This window comes from Phyllobates terribilis, unplaced genomic scaffold, assembly GCF_046119375.1.
Source record: "Phyllobates terribilis strain yellow unplaced genomic scaffold, ASM4611937v1 Scaffold_1__5_contigs__length_1240528914, whole genome shotgun sequence".
Lineage (NCBI taxonomy): Eukaryota > Metazoa > Chordata > Amphibia > Anura > Dendrobatidae > Phyllobates > Phyllobates terribilis.
Window position 1 is genome coordinate 1,029,138,172 of NW_027362761.1, and position 23,411 is coordinate 1,029,161,582.

Sequence of the window (23,411 nt, forward strand, 5' to 3'; positions counted from 1 at the left end):
GTTCATCTGTCTCTACACCCTCCATGCACACGATTACTGCACTCGGTAATTGAGTATTGCACTTGAACATACAGGCTGATGACCGGATCATACAGCTTTATATGATAATCCCAACTTATTATAATTGACAGACCTGAAATAACAAGCACTTTCCACCTATTGTGTCCCCCCATTTCCTTGTAGAATGTAAGCTTGCGAGCAGGGACCTCACTCCTGATGTAACTGTTTAAACTGTCTCACCTTGTATTGAATTTATTGTTTGTACATGTCCCCGCTTAATTGTAAAGTGCTGCTGAATATGTTGGCGCTATATAAATAAAAATTATTATTATTATTAAGTGTGCTTACCTGGTCCGTAGGCAGAGATACCTGTTTTCACCCAACAATCCTTGGCACTTAACTTGGTTCACCAAGTGTCTCATACATCAGCATCATGGGCCTCCTCACTTCTGGAGTCGACATCCTCCTGCTGGGTTGTTCCTCAGATACCACGAATTCTTCGGTTGTAGCTGTTCCTTCCGCCACACTCATTTCTCATACTTCCTCAGATGCTCTTTAAACTGCCTCTGTAAGTTCCTGTAATTCTCTTGTATTGTCCATTTCCACTGCTACTTCTAAGTATCAATCGGTCTCTTCAATGACCGGTGTTCGATCGTCAGATCTGGATTGGACTTCATCTGTATTCCTTGGCACAAACTCTGGAGCTTAGGGACTTTGTTCACTCTCCTGATGATGGTACATCCCTCTGCTTGCCAGTCCAAGAAATACAACAGTCTGTTCTTCTTCATCTGAACTCTCAAGGTCACTATCAACCTCCGGAGCTTTAGTCTGTGGTAGTCCATCAGTTGATCTCGGTCGATGTCAATCTGCTTCTAAGAAGTCTTGTTGTGGTATGAGATAATCACAGGGTAGTAGTAAATTCCGATGGATTATTCTGGTTTTCTTGTCCCCTGTTTCCAATCGGGTTTCATAAACTGCACTGTCATCAGTTTTCCTCTTTACGGCCACATACACCTTGTCTTCCCAGTACGAATGAAGTTTTCCTGGACCACTTTTTTCACATACGTTCTTGACTTGCACACAACTTCCCGGTGTCAATTCTGCTCCATAACATTTTCGATCATAGTACTCCTTACTCTTGCTTTGCCCTTGCATAACCACATTGGACTCTATGTTGTATGTCTCTGCCATTCTTTCCTTCCATTCCCGAACGTACTCAGAATAAGTTTTGTAAGTCTCTTACACCGGAGTATCGAACATTATGTCAATGGGCAGTCTTGGCAGTCGTCCATGCAATAGGAAGAAAGGTGAATAACCCGTTGCCTCGCTGTTTGCGCAGTTGTTGGCATGATAGGGTGTTGTGTGGGATCTCTGAATTCTACAGTACTTTCCTAACTTGGCAAAGAGCTGGTTCTCAAATTCTCTTCCTTGGTCATGGTGTAACCTCGTAGGAAATTGAAACTTCAAAGCGAAATCATTGATAATCTTCTCTGCCGCTGTTTTATCAGATTTATTGGTGGTGGCATATGCTTGAGCAAATCGAGTAAACTGGTCCATCACTACCAAAATGTATTTGTAACCGCCCATGCATGTCTCAAGATGTAGTCTATTGAGACCATCTCAAATGGGTAGGTAGTTTGGATGTTGCCCATAGGTTCCCGGGATGATGTGTTGGGATGTTTATCTTTCAGACACCCACACTCCCTGTTCACCTACCTCTCAATATCTCTTCATGAACAGCCAGAAGAAATGTTCACGGACCAAGTTTGTTCTCCTTTCCACTCTCAGGTGTCCCATGTTTTCATGAAGTTCTTTGAAGACCAACCTACGGAATACTCTGGTAGTACCAACTGTTGGTTTTGTCCTTCTTTACAATATAGGATACCGCCGTCGCTGAGGTAGGGCTTCGCCCAATCTTTGAATACAACAGATACTTCTGGTGATTTAGTAACTCTCTCCCATTTACTTGGAAACCGATTTTGGTCCACATAAGGTAGTATTCTGCCAATTATCTGATCCTCCTATTGTGCTCTATCGATTATTCCTTTTGATAGTTGTTGAATGGACAGGGGGTGATCTTGCTTTTTCGCTTTTATGGTGGTTTCCACCATCAACGGACACCACAATGGTATGTCTCTGTCACACAAGGTCGCAAGGTGTGGGAAAGACTAAGTTCAATACAAAGGGAAGAGAGGAAGGGAGCCGAGACTCTAGGGAAAGGGTGGAGTGGAGACTTCCTAGGCAGATCTGATATCCCCCTGTCTCCCCTACCGTCCCTATATTGGTTCTTCACCAATCGCCGCACTGGAATCTATCCCTGTATTTCCCTAGTGCTTGGCCCTGGATAAGGAAGGGGGGATGAGCACTAGTCAATCCCCACTACCAACTAAAGAAAACAAGGTAGACAGATGCGGGGGAAAGATAACCTAGCTTGAGCCAACTCCAGAGAGATAACACACACGTCCTCTTAGCACCAGACAGGAAGTAAACAGACTGCACTCACTCCAAGCTTTCACAAGGAAACATGGGAATATCACCAGCACTGCTCTGTAGCAAAGTGAAACTATTTAAACACCCAGGACAGGGTGTCAATTAGAGCAGGAGGGAGGTAGTCGCTGGGTCCTAGAGTGAAACAGCTAAGAAGGTGTCATTAATGCCAAACGGAGAGATCTTTTGCAACCAACTGCAGGGCGACTGTCTGTCACATCTGACACATCCATGACAGTCTTTCTCTTGATGAGCGTGTACTGCTTGGGTAGTCCTCAAAATAGCTTCCAGACTGACTTCCTCTGAGAATTCTTGCATGAACTCCTCAGGCTGTAGTGGCATTCTTGACAATCCGCATTGCATTTTCTTGGCCTGTACTTGATACTGAAATGGAAGTCAGCTAGTTCAGCTATCCATCTCTGACCTGTAGCATTGAGTTTGGCTGTAATGAGGACATAGGTCAAAGGGTTGTTGTCAGTGTATACTTCAAACTCTTTGCTGTAGTAGAGATAATCTCTAAATCATTCACAGATAGTCCATTTCAATGCCAGGAACTCCAATTTTCCAGAAAGTAGATGGTTATTCTTCTCGGAGTCTGTCTACATTCTGGAACCGTAACAAATGACTCTCAATTTCCCATCTTGATGCTGATACAGGGCAGCTCACAGTTCAACTTGAGAAGTGCCATAATGAAGAACAAATGGTAAGTTGAAATCAGGATATCCCAATATGGGTGGTTTTAACAGGTAATCAACTAGTTCTTCCAGTATCTCATAGTGGTCTGATGTCCAGAGAATGGGCTGTTGGGACGAAACTGCATTGTTTCCTTTAAGCCCAGGCCTGCCCGCATTCTTCTTTTTCTCCATGGGTGTTGTTGACTCTGTCCCCCCCCCAAAGAGGAGGTATAGTGGGGCGGCAATCCTGCAGAAATTCTGGACGTAAGTACGAAAGTAGGAGAGGAATCCTAAGATCTGCCTCCACTCTCCAACAGTAGATGGCCGCTTGTCTTTTAAGGCCAGTACCGATTTCTGCTGGGTCCATGGTATATCCTTCTCCGGACTCAATTTTCCCTAGGAATCGGACTTGCCTTTTGAACAGTTCACACTTTGGGGTTAACTTAACTCCGTGTTAATGATACCGCTGGAGTACGGTCCTCACATGTTCAACATGCTCCCTGAAGGTTTTGCTGTGTACCACATTGTCATCCAAGTACGGCTGGCAGATATCGTCCCTCAATCCTTCTAAACATGTCTCCATGCTCCTTTGGAATTCTGCTGGAGCTGATCTGAGCCCAAACGGCATGCAAATCCACTCATTTAATCCCCATGGTGGGATGAATGCTGTCAAGGGTCTACTGGACTCTTCGACAAACCCTTGGTGGTATGCCTTACCCTGATCGAGAACAGAGAACCAGGTACTTCCTGATAGGCTATCTAGCATATCTTAGATCTTTGGTATCAGGTGTCGATCAGGTTTTGACTTTTGGTTTAGTTCCTGGTAATCACATCAGAGTCTCAACGTACCATCCTTCTTCCTAACACAGACAATAGGAGAAGAATAAGACTACTTCAACTTTTGGACCCAACCTCTGTTGATTAGATGTTGTAAATAGTTTCACTTCGATGTGTAATGGTTTTGGCACAGACATGTAACTTCTGGTAACTGGAGACATGTTTTTCAAATTGATTTTCAAATGCAATGACGAGATACAGCCTATATCAGAGTCATCTTTGGAGAATGGATGACTCTCTTCTCTCAGCATCTGTTTTGCTACCGCTAGATCTTCACCGCATAAGTGTTCCAGGGGTACTGGGGGATCCCAAGACCCCAAGATGGGTCATGCAATTTCCTCCCCTGGGCAACTCCTGTTCCTTGGTGGGGAGACTGAATTCATGGTGGACTCCTGGGCTGGTCTCACATTGGCTGGATATAGTGCTTTAATGGTTTTTATGTGGCCTAACACCTTCTTTGGATTCAGTCTAATCTCGTGTTTCATGTTATTCATCACTGGTACTGTCACTCGAGCAAAACCACCAGTAGGAATCGTAAGCACAGTCTCACCTTGAATTAGGCCTTCCAGAAGTTCTGAGAAGTCTTTTGGCACAAACAGTCTCTTATGGAATTTTCTTCACACCTCACCCCCACCATTTGGTTTGCATAGATGATGGTTGGACGCAGGCCTACCTTGATTTCTTTAAGGTCCATTGTATTCTGTGCTTTCTTTACCCTATGAATCACATTTTCTGCCACGGGGTTGGGTATGGCGAGCGATGTGGCGATTGCATCCACCACTAGCATCCCTGACTTGTGTTTCGTGATGACCTTACTGATTACATTATAACCCAGGATAGTATCCTCTGCCACATTCTGATCACTGGTCATGAGAAAAAGTACCAATAACTCAATGGTGTTGCAGTTCTTTGTGGCCCTGAGTTGGAAAGTCACTTCCACCCAGCCTATGAAAAAAAATTTGGTCTGGTTGACAGCTTTGCTGTGGAGTTCCACTGGTCCTAAGAGTTCTTTTAGCAAGCGAAGGCAGCTGTGTGGCAGGTGGCACCTTCTCCATTCTTCATTTAAAAAGCTCGCTTGAGCTTCTGTGTCCCACAGTACTTTCACCAGGAGTCCATCTAGCTGGCATTGTATAAAACGCCTTTCAACGATTAGGCTAATGAGGCTATCTTTACTGACTGAGGAATCCTCTTTCAAGGAGTACATTGTTTGACCTCTGCACTGGGCATTAACTTGCTGTTGCCCCTGTCTCTCTTCCAGCTGTTGTAGACAGGAACACACTTGGGGATAGTGCTGATGCAGCCGTTTTACTTCATGCGCCATTCTGGGGGTTGGTAGTATTTGTATTTGCTTCTGGGGCCTCATCTGTGTCATGGTTACCAGTCGCCCCGCACTGGCAACCTCCTGTCTTTTAACTCAAATGACCGTGACCATTGGCATTCCTTGGCATAATGTCCTTCCTCACCACATCTTAAACAGTTCACATATCGCACTCTGATTTGATGAACGGTATGCCTCACAGGCCAGGTATCTTCTATTTTGGAACCCACTCCTGGGTCTGAGAGATAAAAACTCTGGCCTGGAACAAATCAACTTTTTCACCTCTATCAACTCAGCTCGCAGTTCTCCTATTACTTCTCAGTCAGTGCTGGATGTCTTCTCTTTTGTTGGTGATTTAAAGTTCACTCTCGGCAGTGGTACTGGAGGGTCTTCATGATAATCTTTGGACTGGCAACCAGGGGCCTCCAACTACAGCTGACTCATTTTGGTGGTTTTAGGAGCAGAACCTTTCTTTAACTTATTTTTGCTCTCTGACTTCAAACTAGCTGCCTCATTCATCTTTTCCATTAGAACTTTGTCCAGAATGCCAGGGTCATCTAGGCACTGTTTCAGCTGCAACTTGATACCTTTGCTGATTAACCCCATTCCCAACGATCTCAAGAACTTCTTCTGGACTAACCCAGCATCAAACTTCTCCTCTGCCTCTACATCTCTGGATGCAAACAACAGTCTATCCTTAGGTTCAATCACTCTGAACAAGAAACTTTGGGGTGATTCATTATTGTCCTGTGAGATGTTAATGAGTCGGTGGAACTATTCTGAAGTACTCTCTTCTTTATAGTGCCCTTTTAAAATAATCTTCAACTGTGGTAAGGTCAATTGACTTTTCATTTGTAGCATACTACGGAGGCTCAGTCCTGGGCTGATCACTTTCACCACCCCCTCAATGATCTCAACTGGCTGGTAGCCTTTCTGCAATCCTGTATCGAGCTGATGCAACAAGTTCATGTAAGACAGTTTCTCCAATCTGTCCCAGGATCTTGAACTCTTATGGTGATTTGTGGTGTTAAAGAGGTCCATCTTCCTGATGTATCTAACCCGAGAAGGTTAAAGGTTCTGTCAGAGTCTGTCACTCGTTAAGAGGTTTTGGTAGATTCCTGCAGGGCTGTTGTTAAGGCTTTGAACTGTTCTTTCAATTCTTGTGCTCATTATGCATCTAGATAGGTGCCTTGGGTGGTCTAGTTTCCAAAATGGGGTCACTTGTGGGGCAGTTCCAAAGTTTAGGCACGCAGGGGCTCTCCAAACGCAACATGGCATCCGCTAACAATTTGAGCCGATTTTCCATTCAATTTGTTAGCGGACACCATGTCGCATTTGGAGAGCCCCTGATGTGCCTAAACAGTGGAGCTCCCCCATAAGTTACCCCATTTTGGAAACTATACCCCTCAAGGATTTTATTAAGGTGTATAGTGAACATTTTGAACCCAGAGGTACGACACAGAATTTGATAACATTAGGTCATCATATTGAACAAGTTGTCATTAGTCTTGAGCGCAAGTGCTCGCTACTTGAGTTTGCATCGGGTACTCAGGTATGCACCATGTACTACGTGTGCTCGAGTGACATGCTCGAGTTCCCGCCCGGATGTTTCACGGTTATTAGACACCCAAAAAAAAACATGCGGGGATCGCTCATGCATGGCAGGCAATCCCCGCAAAGTTTTTTGGGCCATGAAGCATATGGGCGGAGACTCGAGCATGTCACTCAAATACCCACGATAGTCAATGCATACCAGAACAACCGATGCAAACTCAAGTAGCGAGCACTTGCGCTCAACACTAGTCGCCATATCGTCATCTTTTTTTCTTACTTTTGAAAAACATCCCAACCCCATCACAACCCTGACCCCAACCCCAGCCTTAACCCTAACACAACCCTAACACAACCCTAACCGTAGCACAACCCTAACCTGAGAGTTTATTTTTTACGCCGTTCCTCGTGCGGTATAAGTGATGAGATTACTTTATTCTTCGGGTCGGTGCAATTACAGCGATACCAGAATCATATGGGGTTTTTATGACTGACAGCTGTCACACACTAAAAGACGCATTTTTTGTAAAATCTAGTTTTTCCATCGCCATATTTTGAGAGCTATAATTTTTCCAGATTTTGGCAGACAGTCATGTGATGGCTTGTTTTTTGCGGGATGAGTTGACGTTGTTATTGGAGCCATTTTCAGGCACGTGACATTTTTTGATCGCTTTCTATGCCGATTTTTGGGAGGCAGAATAAACAAAACCCAACAATTCAGGAACTGTTTTTTTTTTTTTTTTTTATTCTGTTCCGCATGCGGTAAAATTGATAAGGCAGCTTTATTCTTCGGGTCAGTACATTTACAGCGGTACCACATTTATATCGTATTTCTATGTTTTGCACTTTTACACAATAAAAGCAATTTTATAGAAAAAAATATTTTTTAGCATAGCTTTATTCTGAGAGCTATAACTTTTTTATTTTTCAGATGATGGAGCTGTATGGCAGCTTGTTTTTTGCGGGACGAGATGACATTTTCAGCTGTATCATTTTTATTTATATTTGTCTTTTTGATCGCGTGTTATTCCATTTTTTGTTTGGCGTTATGATGATAAAGCATTGTTTTTTGCTTCATTTTTTATTTTTATTTTTTACCGTGTTCACTGAAGGGGTTAACTAGTGGGACAATTTTATAGGTCAGGTTGTTCCGGACGCGGCGATACCAAATATGTGTACTTTTATTGTTTTTTTTATAATAATATTTATTGATGGGTACATTATATTTTTATTTTTTGTGGATTATTTTTTTTATTTTTTTTTTAAATATTTTTACATTTTTTTTTTATTTTTTTTTCACTTTCTGATAGTTTTTATACTTTTTTACTTTGTCCCACTCTGGGACTTTCACTTTTTTTTCTCTGATCGCCTGCATGGCACAGGAATGCAGCACCATTCCTGTGCCTTGCAGGCTGTCAGCGCTGGACAGGGAGAAGATTATTTGGAGATGCACTGCGCATGTCCAAAAAATCTTCCTGCTGTCTGGTGACCCGGATGTTGTCATGACGACATCGAGTCGTCATGGAAACATCCTGTAAGCACCGGCAGACATCGCTGGAGGCCGGAAGAGGAGGTGAGTATCGGCGATCACCTCCCCTTGCCACCGCAATGCTGCGATCGACTGCGATCGACTTCGATCGCAGCATTGCGGGGGTTAATGTGCTGAGAGCGGTGCGTGACCGCTCCCTGCACATAGTACCGGGTGTCAGCTGTGACAATCAGCTGACACCCGGCGGCGATCGCGCCCGCACAGCCTGTGTGCGGGCGAAATCGCCAGGGCGTACTAATACGTATCAGGTCCATAAGTCCCAGGGCACAGATACGTATTAGTACGCCTTGGGTCGGAAAGGGGTTAAAGTTGACTCAACCTCTGTCCTGTGTCCTTGTGTGTACCACATTGAGCATGGAGAAAAGAAAGAAGACCAAAGTACTGTCTGAGGACTTGAGAAACCAAATTGTGAGGAAGCATGAGCAATCTCAAGGCTACAAGTCCATCTCCAAAGACATGAATGTTCCTGTGTCTTCCGTGTGCAGTGTCATCAAGAAGTTTAAAGCCCATGGCACTGTGGCTAACCTCCCTAGATGTGGACGGAAAAGAAAAATTGACGAGAGATTTCAACGCAAGATTGTGCGGATGGTGGATAAAGAACCTCAACTAACATCCAAACAAGTTCAAGCTGCCATGCAGTCCCAGGGTACAACAGTGTCAACCCGTACTATCCGTCGGCGTCTGAATGAAAAAGGACTGTATGGTAGGATACCCAGGAAGACGCCACTTCTTACCCCGAGACATAAAAAAGCCAGGCTGGAGTTTGCCAAAACTTACCTGAGAAAGCCTAAAACATTTTGGAAGAATGTTCTCTGGTCAGATGAGACAAAAGTAGAGCTTTTTGGCAAAAAGCATCAACATAGAGTGTACAGGAAAAAAAAGAGGCATTCAAAGAAAAGAACATGGTCCCTACAGTCAAACATGGTGGAGGTTCCCTGATGTTTTGGGGTTGCTTTGCTGCCTCTGGCACTGGACTGCTTGACCATGTGCATGGCATTATGAAGTCTGAAGACTACCAACAAATTTTTCAGCATAATGTAGGGCCCAGTGTGAGAAAGCTGGGTCTCCCTCAGAGGTCATGGGTCTTCCAGCAGGACAATGACCCAAAACACACTTCCAAAAGCACTATAAAATGGTTTTAGAGAAAGCACTGGAGACTTCTAAGGTGGCCAGCAATGAGTCCAGACCTGAATCCCATAGAACACCTGTGGAGAGATCTCAAAATGGCAGTTTGGAGAAGGCACCCTTCAAATATCAGGGACCTGGAGCTGCTTGCCAAAGAAGAATGGTCTACAATTCCAGAAGAGCATTGTAAGAAACTCATTGATGGTTACCGGAAGCGGTTGTTCGCAGTTATTTTGGCTAAAGGTTGTGCAACCAAGTATTAGGCTGAGGGTGCCAATACTTTTGTCTGGCCCATTTTTGGAGTTTTGTGTGAAATGATCAATGATTTGTTTTTTGCTTCATTCTCTTTTGTGTTTTTTCCTTGCAAGCAAATTAAATGAAGATAATAATACCAAAGAATTTGTGATTGCAATCATTTTCAGGAAGAAACTGAGTATTATCTGACAGAATTTCAGGGGTGCCAATACTTTTGGCCACCACTGTAGCTACAATTGATTATAACAAACCTATAAAAGACAAAAAATATATCTCATACCCTACCATCATTATATATAAATGTAAAGCAAAGTTGCATATGAAATATAGGGTACTTAGTGAACTATTTTTTATCAAAAAAAGTATACAAGCCGTCCCACCAGCGACAAGGTGACCCTAAATTGGGACGGTCCTACACTGTCTATATTAAAAACCTTACTGTATATCAAAGTTGAAGTAATGCATATAAAAGGGTAGACAAATAGAATCGGACCACCTAAGCCCGTGGTAAGCTACATATATACTAACCAGCTCAACAAGGGGGATGCCACACCCCTAATTTGCACAGAATGCAAACAAGACAAAAAGCCAAGCAATGTGAACTGAGGTCTAAGATGCAAGAAATAGGAGCATGTTCACACTAGCAAAAGATGCAAAACCTACAAAAGACAAAAAATATATCCATACCCCTTGTTGAGCTGGTTAGTATATATGTAGCTTACCACGGGCTTAGGTGGTCTGATATTGGGACCCAGTTCTATTTGTCTACCGTTTTATATGCATTACTTCAACTTTGATATATAGTAAGGTTTTTAATATAGACAGTGTAGGACCGTCCCAATTTAGGGTCACCTTGTCGCTGGTGGGACAGCTTGTATACTTTTTTTGATCAAAAATAGTTCACTAAGTACACTATATTTCATATGCAACTTTGCTTTACATTTATATATAATGATGGTAGGGTATGAGATATATTTTTTGTCTTTTGTAGGTTTTGCATCTTTTTGCTAGTGTGAACATGCACCTATTTCTTGCATGTGTACCATCTTAGACCTCAGTTCACATTGCTTGGCTAATTGATTATAACAGTAGCGACCAGAGCTAGTGGCATTGTCTTAAGAGAGTCTCCCTTTTATCAGTTCAAAAATCAAGTAAATAACATAAACATATTTGGTGCTGTCATGACTGTAAAAGGTTGAATTGTACACATAAAAAACTATTTAAACTGTACATTAAAGTCCGAAAAGAAAAAAAGAAAATAAAACTCCCAAAATTGTAAAATAAAGATTAGTGATGAGTGAATATGTTGGAAATCCAAACTCCAAACTTAAGCTTGACACGAAGGCGAACAAAATTTATTAAATTCGGGAAAAATCGGTAACGTTCGGCAAATTTACATGGTTACGTGATTGCAGGGCAACTACAGCATTTTTAACAGTTTTGCTAGCATAGTGCTTGTGTATGATGAGCGGGGGGACGTGGTAGATGAGTGGGGGGGCTGGTGATAGCTCAGAACAGGTCAGACCAGCAGTGCACTGTGTTTTTATTTTTTCCTGTAGGCGGTAACTTTAAGTCAGGAAAGCACGGCTAGCCAATCAGAGCGCAGGAAACATCCAGAGTGTCCCAGACACAAGGGCTTCTGTAATTGGCTGATGAAATCACATGTCTTTTCCATATAAAAAAGCGGCCATGTTCCCTCAGCGCCATTTTATGGATGTCACACGTGTTAGACGCTGCTCCTGCACCCAGCTCCTGTGTAATGAGAGATATTAGCTAGATAGATAGGTGCTTCTGTGGAAGTCAGATAGTGTAGATAAGTCCTGTGCTGTGCACCTGTTTAATCGACCTTGCAGCACTTTTTTTTGTTTTTGTGCAATTATTGAGATTCTGACAGAAAGAGCTGGGCCTATGGCATAGAACAGTGTTGTGCACCGGTTGTACTGTCTGTGCTCCATGCAGGGATATACCTTCAATCTATTTTTGCACTTGCTAATGTGATAAAGCAAGCAAGCAAGCTTGCTTGTAGGCTACTTTTTGATTTTGTGGGGTTGAAATTCAGCTATCTGCAGAGCTTGTCAGTGCAGAGCACAAAAAACTTTTTTTTTTATTTGCTACTGTGATAGTGCAAGCTGTATTAGTCCATTTTGTCACTTTTTTGGTGGATGAACTTCAGTTTTTTGCACAGTAAAACAAATATATTTTTTTCTGTTGGCAGGCAGAAGCCACCAAAGATTTTTTTTGTGTGGCAAACATCATACACTCTGCTATACGTCAGCTGCTACGTTAGTGGTGGTGAACTTCAGCTGTTTTCAGAGTAAAAAAAAATTATTTTTTTGTCTTGCTAGGCAGATTCCACCAAAGATTTTTTTTGTGTGGCAAACATCATACACTCTGCTATACGTTAGCTACTACGTTAGTGGGGGTGAACTTCAGCTGTTTTCAGAGTAAAAAAATAGATTTTTCTGTTGCTAGCCACAGTCCACAAAAGATTTTTTGGTGTCACAAACGTGACATACTTTGCTAAAAACAGCATACTATTTTAGTGGCAGTGAAATTCAGCTGTATGCAGAGCTTATGCAGAGTAAAAAATATCTATTTTTTACTGTGACTAACGTGATACAGCAGGCTAGATCTGAGGTTGAAATATCTTGGCGCATATATTTTATGTTATACAGGCCTCATCCACAGTCAAAAAATACTTTCTTCGATTCCTAATGTTATACAGCAGGGAATATCTCAGTTTGAATTAGTTTTGAGAATATCTCGTATGTTTTACAGGCCTCATCCACAATAAAAAAATACTTTTCTTCTGTTACTAATGTGATACAGTAGGGGACATCTCAGTTTGAAATTGTTGGTAGCATATCTCCTATGTTATACAGGCCTCATCCACACTAAAAAAATACTTTCTTCTGTTACTAAAGTCATACACTAGGGGACATCTCAGGGTGCCAAGGGAGGGTGGTTCACTGTGATCAAGGGGGGTTGGTGATACCAGAAAAACTGTTAGTGAAGGTGTTAGTGAAGGCGAGGAACAAATGGAAGAGGAAGAGGTGATGGTCGAGCAACATTCAGAACATGAAGAGGATAATCATCCCATCTCTGTTCGTGTTTGGCTGGAGGGGACAGAGGAAACAAGCATCAGAATTACCCAGCCACCAACACAGCATGGGCTTGAACCTCAAGAAAGAGGCCGACATATGAGTGCGTTCTTGCTGCACTATCTGCAACTTGATCCCCGCATAGTTATGATTCAAAATAGCGCTGAAGACTGGATTGCCACTCTGTTAGATCCACGTTATAAGAATAAATTTTTCCAGATGCTTCCCGCCCAGGAAAGGGACCCGTAAATGCGGAGTATCGAAACATGCTTTTACATAACCTTAACATAGGTATTCCCCAAGCCAGCAGTGAGGCACACAGAGTTCATCGCAGCTCTACACTTCCAACTTCCGGTACGTCAATTCATCAAAACCAAAATATTAGCAGCAGCAGTAATGTAAGTGGCAGAAGCAATTTCTGTGAGTCCATTCACACAATTTTTAGACCAGCTCGTGCACCTGCACAACAGAGTACAAGTCTGACACGTGGTGAACGACTGGAGAGGATGGTGCACTCCTGATTGAGTCTCCATCTGCTAGGTTGGCTGTAGTGGAAGAGGTTTTGGTTCCTAATTCTACAATTTCTACTGTAGTGAAATTAATGCCACTTTGCTTGTGTCTGTCACTAATTTTTGGAAATGTGGAGAATCTTGATTGGGTCTCCATCTATTGGGTTGGCTGTAGTGGAAAAGGTTTCTGTCTCCATTAAACTACTTCTACTCTGGTAAAATTGATGGCACCTTGCTGGTGTCTGCCACTAATTTTTGAAAATGTGGGGAATCCTGATAGGATCTCCATCTACTGTATTGGCTGTAGGGGAAGAGGCGTCGTTCCTAATTCCACAATTTGTACTGTACTAAAATCGATGCCACTTTGGTGGTTTTAGGCCCTAATTTTTAGAAATGTGGAGAATCCTGATTGGGTCTCTATCTATTGGGTTGGCTGTAGTGGAAGCGGTGTCGGTCCCCATTATACTATTTAAACTCTAGTGAAATTGATGCCACTTTGGTGGTTTTAGATCCTCATTTTTGAAATGTGAACACTCCTAATTTTGTCTCCAGCTACTAAGTTGGCTGTAGTGGAAGAGGTTTCAGTCTCCATTAAACTACATCTACTCTGGTGAAATTGATACACTAGGGGACATCTCAGGGTGCCAAGGGAGGGTGGTTCACTGCGATCGAGGGGGGTTGGCGATACCAAAAATACTGTTAGTGAAGATGTTAGTGAAGGTGAGGAACAAATGGAAGAGGAAGAGGTGATGGGCAAGCAACAGTCAGAACATGAAGAGGATAATCATCCACTTACTGTTCGTGTTTGGCGGGAGGGGACAGAGGAAACAAGCATCAGAATTATGCAGCCACCAACACAGCATGGGCTTGAACCTCAAGAAAGAGGCCGACATATGAGTGCGTTCTTGCTGCACTATCTGCAACATGATCCCCGCATAGTTATGATTCAAAATAGTGCTGAAGACTGGATTGCCACTCTGTTAGATCCACGTTATAAGAATAAATTTTGCGAACTGCTTCCCGCCCAGGAAAGGGACCCGTAAATGCTGGAGTATCGAAACATGCTTTTACATAACTTTAACATAGGTATTCCCCAAGCCAGCAGTGAGGCACACAGAGTTCATCGCAGATCTACACTTCCAACCTCCGGTATGTCAATTCATCAACACCAAAATATTAGCAGCAGCAGTAGTGTAAGTGGCAGAAGCAATTTCTGTGAGTCCATTCACACAATTTTTAGACCAGCTCATGCACCTGCACAACAGAGTGCAAGTCTGACACATGGTGAACGACTGGAGAAGATGGTGCACTCCTGATTGGGTCTCCATCTATTCGGTTTGGCTGTAGTGGAAGAGGTTTCTGTTTCCATCAAACTACTTCTACTCTTGTAAAATTGATGCCACTTTGCTGGTGTCTGCCACTAATTTTTGGAAATGTGGGGAATCCTGATTGGGTCTCTATCTATTGGGTTGGCTGTAGTGGAAGCGCTGTCGGTCCCGATTATACTATTTAAACTCTAGTGAAATTGATGCCACTTTGGTGGTTTTAGGTCCTCATTTTTGAAATGTGAACACTCCTAATTGTGTCTCCATCTACTGGGTTGGCTGTAGGGGAAGAGGTGTCGTTCCTAATTCTTCAATTTGTACTGTACTGAAATTGATGCCACTTTGGTGGTTTTAGGCCCTAATTTTTTGAAATGTTGAGAATCTTGATTGTGTGTCTCCATTTACTGGGTTGGCTGTAGTGGAAGAGGTTTCTGTCTCCTTTAAACTACTTCTACTCTGGTGAAATTGATGCCACTTTGCTGATGTCTGCCACTAATTTTTGGAAATGCGGGGGATCCTAATAGGGTCTCCATTTACTGGGTTGGCGGTAGGGGAAGAGGTGTCGTTCCTAATTCTACAATTTGTACTGTACTGAAATTGATGCCGCTTTGGTGGTTTTAGGCTCTAATTTTTTGAAATGTGGAGAATCCTTATTGGGTCTCCATCTATTGGGTTGGTTGTAGTGGAAGCGATGTCGGTCCCCATTATACTACTTAAACTCTAGTGAAATTGATGCCACTTTGGTGGTTTTAGGTCCTCATTTTTTTAAATGTGAACACTCCTGATTGAGTCTCCATTAGTGATGAGCGAGTGTGCTCGCCACTGCTCGTTACTCGCCCGAGCATGTCACTGCTCGAGATGCTCGGCGCTCAGCGAGTATTTCCTGGTTGCTCAGGTGGGAGTTCATGTCCCCTCCCTGCATGTTTGGCGCTCTTTAGAGAGCCAATGAACATGCAGGGATTGCCTGCCACACACTGTAATGGCGTAGCCATGTTGGTTGTGGCATTACAGTTATTGGCTGGCCGCACAGCGTCGTCATGTCTATATAAGACCTGGCGCCGCCATGCTCGTCACAGTCTACCCTGGAAACAGGCAGTGTAGGGAGAGATGCTGCTGAGCTAGGGAGGGATTTGGTTGTTTATTAGTTAATAGTTAGGTATACCACAACATCTATATATATCCATCTGAACTAACAGTCCTTCTGAGGACTAATCCAGCTGCATATTTTCAGTGGTGAAGGTGATAGCAGGAGTTAGGCAGACAGGAAGTGTATGTGGCAGACTGCAGAGTATAATACAGGACAAGAGGCTCCATTCCAGTTCTGTCTGTTGCTGCTGTTACAGATATTTCTAGAAATATCCAAAGGTATCAGGGGCCAGAGATAATTTTTTTTTATCTTAATCCTGATTATTTGCTTAAAAAGCAATCCAGAGAACATTGTTTTTCTGCTCCATTTGCTTGTTGCCACAGCAGAATGCAGCCAGATTCTTTCCATATTACAGCGATAAAAATCCAGAAATTTGCAGTGAACGTGGAAAATATTGGCCTCCATTTAAATTTTGTTGTAGTGTATTGGTGAAGTTATTGACCCCAGGTCGCTGTGAAAAATACTAACCTACAGGCCAGCTTTTTAAAACTGTGGTTTTCCGTCACACATATCACATATAAGTGTGCTATAAATTCAGTCATTTCAGGCCTCCATTTAAATTTTGTTGCAGTGTGTCAGTGAAGTTATTGACACCAGGTCACTGTGAAAAATAGTAACCTACAAGCCAGCTATTTAAAACTGTGGTTTCCTGTCACACGTATCACATATCACTGCGGTTCAAATCCAGACATTTATAGTGAATGTGGAAAATATATATAAGTTCGCTCCAAATTCAGCCATTTCTGGCCACGATTTAAATTTTGTTGCAGTGTATTAGTGAAGTTATTGACACTAGGTCGCAGTGAAAAATAGTAACCTACAGGCCAGCTATTTAAAACTGTGGTTTTCCATCACATGTATCACATATAAGTTCGCTCCAAATTCTGCCATTTCTGGCCTCCATTTAAATTTTGTTGCAGTGTGTTAGTGAAGTTGTTGACACCAGGTTGCTGTGAAAAATAGTAACCTACAAGCCAGCTATTTAAAACTGTGGTTTCCTGTCACACGTATCACATATCACTGCGGTTCAAATCCAGACATTTATAGTGAATGTGGAAAATATTGTCCTCCATTTAAAATCGGCAAGGCACGTGGCAAGGGATGGGGAAGTGGACGTGATGGTGATGGTGCATGCAGAGGACGAGGCCGAGGCCGTGGGCAAGCTGAAATTTTGCCACAACAAACAGTCACATCTTCTTGCTCGACTTTCCTGTCCCAATTAATAGGGGACCACAGAACACCACTATTGAACACAGAGCAGTGTGAAAAGGTTATTGGTTGGATTTCAGATAATGCTTCCAGTCACTTAGCCACCACCACCCTGTCTTCCACACGGTCAAGTCCCAGTAGCCGTGAGTCTGGACTGCATATTCCTCGCCCTGATACTCCTTCCTCCCACCATGCTGAGTGCCCGGAAACAACTGATCCCACACTTGGACACTGCGAAGAGCTGTTCACTTTTCCGTTCATAGATTCGGGCCTCTCGCCTGGTCCACTTGAAGCGGGGCAAGAGGAGATCGCATGTAGCGATGCCCAAATATTTGAGCAGCCACAGTCACACAAAGGCGATGGTGGGAAACTGTCACAAGAGGTGGATGATGATGAGACACAATTGCCAGAAAGTCAGAGGACGACCAGGGTGCGGAAGTGGAAGACGGGGTGGTGGATGATATAGTAACTGACCCAACCTGGCAGGGGGACACACAGAGTGAGCACAGCAGCACACAGGGGGAGGGAGCACCACAACAGACAGGAAGAAGCAGTTTGGTGGCCATAGACACAAGGAGGGAAAGCGATCCTCGTAACACCAACATGACGGAAGTTGCCAGTACAACTGTTAGGTCTCCCTGGGTCTGATTGTTTTACAAAGACTCTGCCGATAACCCCAAAAAGGACATTTGCACCACCTGCCAGACCAGAATCAGCAGAGGAAACAAAACTACCAGCCTGACCACCACCAGCATGATCAGGCACATGGCAGCTAAGCACCTGACTAAGTGGGCCGAACCCCAGGGTCCAGCAACAGTGTCTGTGGGTGACATCACTGCTTGTTCCGCTGTTGTGCGTGCACGCCAAGATGCCTCACACCCTGCACCTGTCATTGAACACTCTCAACTAGCACCATCAGCAAGCACGTCAACATCCTTGTCCCAGCGCAGCGTTCAGTTGTCCCTTCCCAAGTCATTGGAACGCAAGCGCAAATATGCAGCTAACGCCCCACAGGCCACAGTATTAAATTCACACATTTCTCGAATGCTTGCGCTCGAAATGTTGCCTTTTAGGCTCGTGGAGACGGAAGCTTTCCACAACCTGATGGCGGCGGCCATCCCTCGGTACTCAGTCTCTAGCCGCCACTATTTCTCTCAGTGTGCTGTCCCCACATTACACAAGCACGTGTCCCACAGCATTAGCTGTGCCCTCAACAATGGAGTTACTGGGAAAATCCACCTAGCCACGAACACGTGGACATGTGCTTGTGGGCAGGGATGGTATATCTCGCTGATGGCACACTGGGTTAACACAGTGGAAGCCAGTACCCAGTCGGACCTTAAGACGGAACACGTCCTCTCGAAGCTAAGGATTGCGGGCCCTGGGTAAATCAGGGTTGCCTCCACATTCTACAACTCCTGCACCTCATCCTCCTCCTTCTCCTCCACTTCAGCCTCCATCTCCGAAATGACCACATCAGTCACAAGCTGAAAGCACTGCAGCATTGCCTCAGATAAGCGGCAACAGGCTGTGCTGAAGCTAATATGCTTACGTGATAAACCACACAAGCCTGAAGAGTTGTGAACAGCTCTGAAAGAGCAGGCAGATCTGTGACTGACACCGCTGAACCTACAGCCAGGCATAGTCGTGTGTGACAATGGCCGGAACCTGGTGGCGGCTCTAATGCAAGGCGAACTCACACACGTACCATGCCTGGCCCATTTGCTTAACCTCGTGGTTCAGCGGTTTCTCAAAACCCACCAAGATCTATGGGATCTCATTGTGAAATTACACCGCCTGTGTGCCCATTTTAGAAAGTCAGCTACAGCTTTTGCCGCTCTTGCCGGGCTTCAGCAGCATTTGCAGCTTCCAGCTTACCAACTGTTGTGCGATGTCCCCACGCATTGGGACTCTACATTGCAGATGTTGGGAAGGATTTGTGAGCAGAAGAGGGCAGTTGACTACCAGCATCAACAAGGCCGTCGGTATTCAGGTCAGACTCCACACATAAAACCTCAGGAGTGGACATGGATGTCAGACATATGAACCATCCTAAAAAACTTTGAGGACTCCACCAAGATGGTGAGCGGCGATGACGCCATAATTAGCGTCACCACCCCACTTCTCTATCTTCTGAAACGCTCTCTGCTCTCAATTAAAGAGGATGCATTGCAGGCAGAGCAGGATGAGATGGAGCAAGGAACCATAATGGGTGATTCCACACAGCCCGGCCTCATCTCATCTCAACGTGGTTTGGGTGACAATGAGGAAGAGGAGGAGGAAGAGCAGGAGCTAGTTTCCTGCGGTATAGACGGTACTTCCTGCACAACTGTCATACCGTCTGTTTAGCTTGGATGGCCAGAGGACAGGGAGGAGAAGGAAGAGGAGGGGGATGAGGAGGAGAGCATGGTCAGTCATACTCTTGGTGAGGACATGGAAGTCTTGCCTCTTTGCAGTCTGGCACACATTGCTGAGTTTATTACGCTGCCTTTCCTGTGACCCCTGCATTGTCCAAATTTTGAGTGACAGCCATTACTGGTTGGTGACGCTTCTAGACCCACGCTACAGAAAGAACTTTGTCTCTTATTCCTTTGCAGGACAGGCCTAATAAAATGGGGCAGTACGAGAAGGCCGTTGTTGCTTAATTAGTGAAAAAATTCCCACCTGAAAACGCTGGCGGCAGAGGTCACAGTTCATTGAACAACCAAGGAGTACAGGCGAGAGAGACACAAATGCAATCCAGCAGAGGCAGGGGAACACTGTCAAAGTTCTGAGACAGTTTTCTCAGACCCTCCCATCGCGCAGGTCCTGAGGCGAGGGGTACTCTCACAAAAGGTGCAAAGTTTCGGAAGATGGTGAGGGAGTACCTTGCCGACCGTATGAAAGTCCTCCGTGATTCCTCTGTGCCTTATAATTATTGGGTATCCAAGCTGGACACGTAGCATGAACTGGCTCTTTACGCCTTGGAGGTCCTAGCTTGCCCTGCCGCTAGCGTTTTGTCAGAGCGGGTTTTTAGTGCCGTCGGTAGAATTATAACCAATAGCGCATCTGCCTGTCAACTGAAAATCCTGACAGGCTGACTCTTATAAAAATGAACAAGTGCTGGATTGGGCCAGATTTCTCAACACCATCGAATGGTAGTAGCGTAATATAAACTCAAATACAATGTATTTTTTTGTGAGGTCTAACTCTATTCCCATGCACCTCTGTCTTCACACCCAGACATGGGTATAAGCCTCCTGATTTTGTCTATTTGCTCTAGTCCTCCTCCTTCTTTGCATCCTCATATTCCACCACCGTATCACCACTTTATCAACATATCTACGTCTCTAGCAAGGGGCATTGGAGTTCCTCCAAATTTTTGGCAGCCGTTGTTTCACTGCATAGGCAAACACTATGGGAGACCCACTTCCTAATAATGGGAACATTTTTTTTAATAGGCTCTCTGACCTCTACGTCTCTTGCAAGGGGCATTGGGGTTCCTCCAAATTTTTGGCAGCCATTGCTTCACTGCATCGGCAAGCACTATGGGAGACCCACTTCCTAATAATGGGAACATTGTTTTTAGGTGGCTCTCTGACCTCTACGTCTCTTGCATGGGGCATTGGAGTTCCTCCAAATTTATGGCAGCCATTGCTTCACTGCATAGGCAAACACTATGGGAGACCCACTTCCTAATAATGGGAACACTGTTTTCAGGAGGCCCTCCGACCTCTACATCTCTTGCAAGGGGCATTGGAGTGCCTGTTCAACCCTGCCGAGAAGCAGTCCTGGCTAAGAAAAGTGTGTAGGAAGGTTCCAAGATACTCTATGGCTGCTATTTTACTGAGGTGGAAACCCAAGCAAACATGGGGAGAACATACAAAATCCTTGCAGATGTTGTCCTTGCTGGGATTTGAACCCAGGATCCCAGCACTGCAAGGCTTCAGTGCTAACGACTGAGCCAATGTGCTGCCATTCACTCTCTGACATCTAACAGGCTGGAGAAACTTGCACCTACTCCTACTCTATCTTCAGCTCCTTTGTGAGAAACTAATGTATTTGGGCAGCCACTCAGTCTACCAAATAAAATCCCTGAGAAGGAAATTGGGGATGGCTTCACTACTGGTCCTGGGGGCTGTGCTAATACAATGGAGTCGTATCATAGTTTACTGGAAATATTCCAGGCTGGTAGGAGGCAAGCAGATTCCCACAGAAAAGTTCCAGCAGCAATGTTCAGGGACCAGTGCTTGTGAAAGGTGGAGATGACACTAGGAGAAATAGTGGCGGCTGGGGTCCGAGTATGGACACCCGGCCGCCGCCGGCTTGGGGTTCTGGACAGCCTCCACGAGCCTAAAAGACCACATTTCAAGTGCAAGCAGCTTTAGAGGACTTCTTGGGAGAAATGACAGCTGGAGTAGATATGGTTTCCCAAGTCTTTTCACCAAGGGACAAGGACGTGGACGATGATTGTTGCAAGTCTGCAACGACAGGTGCATGGCGGGAGGCATCTTCGCATGCGCCAAGGATCACTTATGATGGGCACACTTTTAGGCAGTGAGCTGGGAGTCAGAGATGCTTCCAGGGGTCCTCCCCATGCTGTTCCCATGTCTTTTCAGCACTGTATGCATGTGTCTGACGATGTGTCACACACCACATGGCCAAATAAGGTTGTAAAATGTTAAAATGACATTTCCCTGTCAATGCATTTTTCTCGGTCGAAAGCAATGTAAAAGTGAAAAAACGCATTAAAAACGCTGCGTGTGAACATAGTCCAAGGTGTGGAGGAGCATTTTTGTTTTTGGTTATTTATTTTGCCTTATATACAAGTCATTACCCTGGTCAGGATGTTCTTTAACATATTTCCCAGGAAAATCCATTTTGGTTTTGTTTTTGCATGTTTTATTATGAGTCCGTAAAAGTGGCATAATAACTCTGACAACATTGTTCACAGCAGTGACCTCGGAATCAGAAATTCTTGCAGAGGTCTTCCCCATACTGTTCCCATGACATGTGAGCACTGTTCCCATAGATTTCTACAGTTTCTAGGCCCTCTGCAGACCGCCAGGGGGGCCGCCGGAAAAATGCTTGAGTTTCCCATAGACTTACATTGGGCTCGTTGCTTGGATCGAGCACCCGAGCATTCCAATTTGCTCGACCCGAGCAACAAGCACTCGAGCATTTTAGTGCTCGCCCATCACTAGTCTCCATCTACTGGGTTGGTTGTAGTGGAGGAGGTTTCTGTCTCCATTAAACTACTTCTATTCTAATTAAATTGGTGCCATTTTGTTGGTGTTATGCCCTAATTTAGGGAAATGTTAACGCTCTCCATCTTCTCGGTTGGTGGTAGTGGAATAGGGTTTGGTCTCCATCTATTTGTATAGTTATACTGTAGTGAAATTAATTACTTGGTGCAGATATTGTTTTCCACAAAGGGGTACACAAACATGATTAACTCAAAATTGATATTCAATAAATAACCATCAGCCGCCCCATCAAACGCATCTGCTGCTTCTTCCTCCTCCTGTTACTGTGCAAAGTATTGTCACGCAGGTCTCCAACCACAGAACCTAAGGTTGTATACTCACTCCAGTCAGGCTGAGTGAGAGCACGTCAGCTGTAACAGAAGCTGACATGCCTGCTGTGTTTGTTTCACTGAGCACACCACATGTTTCTCAATCCACCGTAACATCTCCACCTGCACCTCACTCACGGTCTAGCAGGTTGTTCATTTCACCATACTCCGCCCTTTCTCACCACTGCAGCCAGCCCTCAGTCCTGCAATCGTGGTCATGTAAAAGATTGTGTACTCCTAAACATGACAGAGCTAAGAGGTTGAACTCTACCATCTCCAATCTGTAGAGCACAGAAATGGTGGTCTTAGGCCCTAATATTTTAAATGTGAACAGTTCTGATTGTGTCTACATCTGCTGGGTTTACTGTAGTGGAAGCAGTGTCGATCCCCATTATACTACTTAAACTCTAGTGAAATTTGTGCCACTTTGGTGGTTTTAGGCCCTAATTTATTAAAATGCGAACACTCCTGATTGGGGCTCCATCTACTGGGTTGGCTGTAGGGGAAGAGGTGTTGTTCCAAATTTTACGATTTCTACTGTAGTGAAATTGATGCCACTTTGTTGGTGTCTGCCACTAATTTTTGTAAATGTGGAGAATCCTGATTGGGTCTCCATCAATTGGGTTTGTCTGTAGTAGAAGAGGCTTCTGTCTCCATTAAACTACTTCTACTCTGGTGAAATTGATGCCCCTGTGGTGGTGTTAGGCCCTAATTTAGGGAAATATAAACACTTCTGATTGAGTCTCCATCTACTGGGTTGGCTGTACTGG